Source organism: Copidosoma floridanum, unplaced genomic scaffold (assembly GCF_036245765.1).
Source record: "Copidosoma floridanum isolate Cflo_tuat_1 unplaced genomic scaffold, Cflo_Japanese_pri ptg000006l, whole genome shotgun sequence".
Classification (NCBI taxonomy): domain Eukaryota; kingdom Metazoa; phylum Arthropoda; class Insecta; order Hymenoptera; family Encyrtidae; genus Copidosoma; species Copidosoma floridanum.
The window spans coordinates 11,190,144-11,197,300 of NW_028321883.1; the positions used below are offsets into that span (position 1 = coordinate 11,190,144).

Genomic DNA, 7,157 nt, shown 5'->3' on the forward strand with positions numbered 1-7,157 from the left:
AGGGGGAAGGGACCTGGGTGTCCATTCACCCCGAATCTCGACGAGGGCGATCAAAAAAAAAATTAATTCCAACCGACGACGTCTCTGGCATAATACCAGGAGACCTAACTAGCCAGAGCACGATCTGCACCAAGCACCAACTCTTCAGAGTTGTGTGGCAGTCCCACCATCCCACCTGATGCAGTAAGAGCATTTTTGACTACAAATGTAAGCCAGGGAAAAACAGCTCTAAGGGGCATGGGCAGCCACAACGGCTACCTTCTTGGTCGTCGCGTCCCCAACGCGCTTACCCACATGTTCCCGTCTAACGATGAGCGGTTGGTTATGCGGGGAACGACCCGAAGACGAGATATTCTTTGGTCAGCGGCGTACCTCCCTCTATCACAGTCTCCGTACATCGAGACTCCTGGGTAAGAATCAAGCAACCCGTAGCCAGCTCTTTATCATCAGAAATAATAATAAAGAATAGCCTGGAAGTTTTACCACTGGCGCTTTTTAGGGCCATTATAAGTATTTACGTTCCCTCCTTAACCATCAATTTCATCGGTTCTTTTTAGGATCCACCTAAGTGTAAACTACCTTGCCAACAAATACATTTTTACTACCATTTCCGGAAGTGATTCGTCAACTAAAAGACCATATTAACTAAAGACGGGCACTATTGAACAAAGTCAGTCATTCACTGTCAGACGTCACAAGCGATCCAGATCCTCTCCAAGGTCTGCGCTGGGAAAACCTACAACAGCTATCAAGGAAAAAAAACTTGAGCCAACGGGACAGCCTCCACTAGACGAGTATCACTAACCAATCTCCCCGTCTAAGATCACCAAAACAACTGAATCTGCAAATAAAAAAGGTGCTTTAGACACCAACGTCTTCGACGTTATACCGGGAGACGTTGGGAAAGAGCACTACAACTAGCCCCAAAGCTTCGGACTTTGTAATTTTTCTCCCGAAGAAAGAGTTAACTTAAGAAGCTCACCAGTCTTTTTTAGGGCCATCGGACGTTGAACTACCTTGCCAACAAATATATTAGAACTTAACAAAGTTGACAGAAAACAGCTTTTAGGGGTCACAAAAATTTTAAGCATGCCAAAAGTCGCAAGAGGGTGAATTGAAAGAAAAACTTCAAGTGTATCTAATAAGTACAATTTTACTTAGGCGTCAAGAAACTGACGCAGAAATTTTATCGAGATTAAAACAGCAGCGTCAAAATCGACAACTAAAGAGTCCATTACGTGAGAGATCAGCTTTTCATTGTACCCTCACAGCAATCTCTGAAATCTTCAAAGATCCTACTTCAGATTTTTTAATGAGTAGGAAATGTATTTGTGTTTTTGTGGCAATAAAAATGTATGGTTTAAGGTCCAGGACTTTGTTGCTCTGGTAATAAAGTTGTGAGAAATGAGAAAAAAAAATTTTTTTAATATATATTTTTTGGGGGTTCAAAATCTTAACAGCTTTAAAAAATAGCCCTTTTCGTGAATTACACGGGAGAAACTGTAAATCAACGGCTTCTTATGGCCACCGATTATTTTATGGCATAAAGAACGCACGGTACTTTTCAGCATAATTATTTTTTTGAATTTTTACACCTTATTGTTTGACCAAATAAACTATATGGATTCCCAAAAATTATGTTTTTATAAGAAGATTTTTGTTCTGAGATGTATCACGAATATATGTAAAATTTCTAACTGAAAATGTTTCACATTACATGTCAACACACTACAGTGTTTTATTTAGCAAGTCTCGGGCGAAGCCGTGACGGGGGGCTGCTAGTATATATGTGTGTGTGTGTGTGTGTGCGCGCGCGCACGCTTTTAAGTTTTTACAGTGATGAAATTGGGTATACGTGTGGGGACCCTCACTACCACATGGTCACTACTGCTCTCCGTCTCTCTCCAACCATCCACTAGGTGTCCAACCATTGAAGTTAACCTACTCGCAAGTGCCCGGATTTTTATGTTGGTTTATATATAAGGGCGTTTAAGATTGAGCTAGGGTACCCCCACCGATATAGGTGTCTAAGGCAGGGAGCACGTCATCAGCCTTACTAATGAGTCCTGGCGTGCTCCCGGGACGAAACATCAAATAATCTTTTCTCTTTTATCATGGCATCACTTGATCGCCATTATACGAAAGCCCGGTAACGACATCGTGCGTGCAGGCTTGAAAGCTAGCAAGTTGCACGTTTGCATGCATGAAAGGTGTCGAGTTGCAAGTTTGCATGCGTGAAAGGTAGCAAGTTTGTTGTCATACACGAGAATCTCTATGTATTGGTACATCTCCGTACATTTGTAGTTGAGAAATTTCAAACAAATATTGTCAAAATAACAGTGTCACAGAAAATTTTTACTTTATTTCATCTATTCAAATTAGAAAATACTTATTAGTAATATTAAAAAAATTAATTTAAAAGCTAGTACACGTCGTGGAAATTTTATTGTCCATTTGTCAAAGAAACAAGAAAATGTTCCTAGAGAGGATCAATTTTAATTTTCTGGATATTTTTTTAAATTCATTAATGATTTGAATGTAAAACAATGTCGCTTCTTTAATAGATGTAGGAGGTACGACTGCAGGGAATAAATTATTTATTAAATCACTAAAAGCTTAATTGCAGTAGGTTGGCTTCGTAGCAAAAGCTTCGAAAGCATTCAAAATGTGTTGTTCGCTGACTTTGTGACCACAGTCACTAGCACCTGAAGCCTCTGGAACATAGAATAAAAAATTTGGCTTGCCAGGCACAACTTCATTGTTCTGCCTTTTTATGTTATGCCTGTTCCATTCTTTTTTCGTTAATTGTAGATCCAAACTTATTAAGGGACCAAAGCAGTACCTAAGCGCTTCCACTTGCATTTTATCTGATTTTTTGAAATAATTTTCATCCCTCAAGTCTTTAAAAAATTTTATCCAAAATTCTACTCAGTGTCTTCTCATTCTTCCCCAAGTGCTTTCTGTCCTTTGATTTGCAGTACTTTTTCCCTTGATGAATGAGTGTACTCCAGCCAATTTATCATCATGTTCCAATCTGAAAGCTTGTTGCAAGTTGTCTACGATAGAGTTCTCAGTTCCATGGTCAGACCTTACTATAGAAGGAACACAGCCAAATTTTTGTACAGCCTTCAAGTAGTGGTAAGTAATTACCTGTGGTTTGTTGTTTGTTGTGCCCACTTCAAACCATAATACTTTTCTGGAGTAACCATCCACACAACCATGTACAGCGAAGCCAAATGGTTTTAACTTATCATACCCGTCCAAATGCCAGGCGAAGTTTGGACCAGGTACTTTGTAAACACGTCTGTGTAATTTATATCGAGCTCGGAATTCGATACTATTAGGTTCCAGTAAGCGCAACAAATCTAAAACTGTCTGTCGATAAACATTCAAACCATACTGCAGTTTTAGTCTCAACCACATAGCTTTGTACCCCAGACAACTTCCGCTACCTTGTAATTCCAACATGATAGCAGCAATGATGGCTGGTAAATTTTCACTTATCTTTCTTCTTATAAGTCCTAAATCTTTAATTACTCTTTGTAACTGACGGATACTAATTTCATACCCACTTTGCTCCAAAATTTTCTGAATTTCTTTATATTTTTAATTTTCAGCAAAATATTTTTTTTTGATGTCTTCCCTGGATTCCATAACAACTGTAAAAAAAGCTTTGAATACAGAATAAAAATTTGCAAACTCACAGGAATCGAATTACAATTACAAACAGGTAATACACACATGTTTTGTTTTATGTTAAACACAAAATTTTTCTTCAATCAAAACGACTATTAGGCCTGTCACATAGCTCTGGGCATTTTTGACAGAATCAAAAACTATAGTTATACATATATATGGCCCGATGGCCGGAGATGTACCAATACATAGAGATTCTCGTGTATGACAACAAACTTGCTACCTTTCACGCATGCAAACTTGCAACTCGACACCTTTCATGCATGCAAACGTGCAACTTGCTAGCTTTCAAGCCTGCACGCACGATGTCGTTACCGGGCTTCCGTATGGGTAAGATAGAACATCCTCTCGTAGAGTCTCTCGGTATTATAAGAGGAGAACTTGTAATCTTGTTTAATCTTTATTGATATTGCAAAATATACCAATTTGAGTATTGTATCAATGATCAACTACTTGTATTCGAACTAAATTTACGTATATTCCAACAACTAATATGTTAAATGAATAAATGAATTACCAACAAGTGCTTCCTTGAGTGCAATCATTTCTGTCTTCTTTTCACTCAGTGTCAACCCCTGCTTTTCACACCACTCCTTTTTAAAGTTGGTCCATCTCTGACCTTCTCTTTCAATCTACCTCCAGGAGTCTCCTTCTATTATTACCGCGAGATGGTTAGCGTATCCCACGGCTTTGCCCCAAGCGTGCTCGATCTTTACTAGGAAATCATCGAAGCACAGATTTCAGAAATGGGACCCAGTACATGGTTAATATATATATTTATGAATATATGAGCGAAGAGGCGGAGCCAAAGGAGAAAGGAGTATATGCATTACACTTGCATAAGTAATAGACATAACCGCTACCGTATACATATGTGCAACAGCTAATTTATGTCAGACCATCAGTTTGTCGCTTATGATTATGATTGCACTAAAATTCTACTAGTTCATGTGATGCATAGCAGGTAATTATTATTATATAGTACTTTTAGCACAAACACATTCGATATCTTTTCTACTAACGTTATACTAAACTGATTTCTTCAAAAAATACATCTAACCTATAATTACTTTGTCGCGTATCCGTCATGAGAACGCCTTTTGAAACATTTGCAGTAAAGATATAAGACGCTATTCACAAGATGTAACAGAGAAGTTCCTGAATGCTTTACTTTTTATCGTTCCAACTCAAAAATCAAATATTACCCAGTACTTGGTAAAAATCCGGTTAATTTCGGATCCTTGAAAATTTCATCTGATCCACAACGGGGTTAGCTATTCACGATTCTTTTCAAAGAAAGTACATCTTAGAACTTTTTTTTATAATACACGCCGATATTAATAGCATGCTCAATAACGTATATCATTCCAACAAAATTTTACTCTATTGTACTTTGTTTACTCATTTTTTTCAGTACACGCTTCGAGCACTGCTGTCAACCCAACTTATTTTCAACCTATTAATCTTCAACCTGTAAATCGAGATCAAGAAAATCTACAGTCAGAAGCTATTTCACCAACTTTCATAATTGATAGTACGCTTCAAAACTTTTTTAATGCAGCTAATATAACGGGTATGAGTATGTTAATTTACGTATATAAATATTATATTTGTTTTTTTTATTTCAAGCAGAAGCTAAAGGAATTCGAAAAGATATTTTTGAAATCACCAGCTTTAAATATCCAGTATCAAATGACACTGAAGAAAATCGAATTATACACCACAAGTTATAGTCATTGATTCTTTGAACTCGTCTCTTAAAGTAACATCTAATGTAAATGACTTTGACAAGATCAGTGAAAACTCAGGTGGTATAGTAAATACATGCAGCTGTAATAAACATTAGCTTTAGTGTGATGATAATAAAATATTCCATTACTGACTCATTAGCGATACGTATGATTGAAAAAATTTAATTTTTTTATAATATTTGAAAATGCAGCGAACTACATTTTTTTTATTAACCTTATGGACTTTTTTTATATTTTTAAGAGTCGAGTCCATACAATTATGTTCGGGAAGTAATTTCTTCAAGCATTGGAAGACTTTTTTTATTAAAAAATTACGAACGTGAAAATGATCTTTGTTATTGGCTTACATTGCAACAAAAAAATAAGTTAGAGTGTGCTAAGGCTCCGAAAATAGCATTTTATGTCATCTATCACGAAATATTTAAGAGTGAATTATTTCAGTAAGTAGAAATTATTTGTAATACTAACTGCGTTAAAATGACCCTTCTTTTTATCATTACATGTCTTATTTATAAGAATTTCATGTTTTCAAAACAGTATTAGCCCTGATAGATTGGATTGGTTAGCAGAACAAGCCCATTTGGAATTCCCTCGAATCTTAAAAGAGTCTTTTTATACGCGTGCCACAAAAAATAAATCTGCTTCTGGGGCATTGCAAAATAAACACTGTGCTCTCAGATAGCGCTTAAAACTAATTGGAGACATAGAATGTACAAACCTCAAGAGGTCTCATACGGATGATGGTAAATAATGTCCAATAATTTTGGTCCATTCCAAGAAATTTTTTTTTTTATTGATGTATTATAATTTTTTATTCAATATTACTTTTATTAGCACCATCCGGAGACACTTTTAAGGAATTGACGAAAAGTGTCGATCTCATTGATGTAAAGTACAAAAAAGTTTGGGTATCTACAGCACGAAAAGAAAAGTTGGAATTCTTTTCAGCCCGAGAAATTGATGAAATATTAGCATTTTTCTCCACCTTACAACATCCTTTGAGATATTCCTTGGTAATTATTGTTTTGCAATGCTGCTAATATATGCAATAGCTCGTGCAATAGTCATTAAAGATAGTATAGAGAATTTTTGTTTTCAGCTAGTACATGATTACAAATTAGAGTATAAAAATGATGATCTATTTGCCACAAACTGGCCAAAAATTAGTAATCTAATTATTCAAGCAGCGTGTAATCGTAAGGATTCTGTGATAAAAAAAATTTTATTTCAATACTCTTTGAAAAACGAAAAGAATGAGATCGTAAAGAAAGAGTTAGGAAATACTGTTTATGGTAATGTACTGTTTTAAGTTCCTATCGTTTTATTTAAATAACAATGATTTTTTTTTTTTTATAGAAAATCCTGTGGTACTTGCTCTCCTTCTTTTGCCATTTTTATTTAAAAAAATTAACTAGCTAACAACAAGAAGTAAATTTGGAAAAAATTGCGGTCCAGAAAAATCATTGATATCTCAAGCTTTCGTATATCATCTTCAGGTACGGCATCTTAAGTATTTTTTGTAAATATACTTCTCATTTTTAAAATTAGGATACTCTTTACCTTGTGTTATTAAATGTAATTTGAGAGATTAAAAGTAATTATAAGACTAAATAAATATCGTTCAACAACGGTTCTTAAGTCGTGCCTTACATATAATAACGTCTGGTACGAAAGCTTGTACAGTTTAAGTTTCTCGTATAATTCCAAGTG

At 35.6% G+C, this 7,157-nt stretch overlaps 1 pseudogene; it reads right to left on the bottom strand.

Moving 5' to 3' along the window:
• Positions 1 to 2,457: 2,457 nt before the first annotated feature.
• LOC111643024 (uncharacterized) lies at positions 2,458 to 4,241 on the bottom strand (annotated as a pseudogene).
• Between the last annotated feature and the right edge of the window lie 2,916 nt (positions 4,242 to 7,157).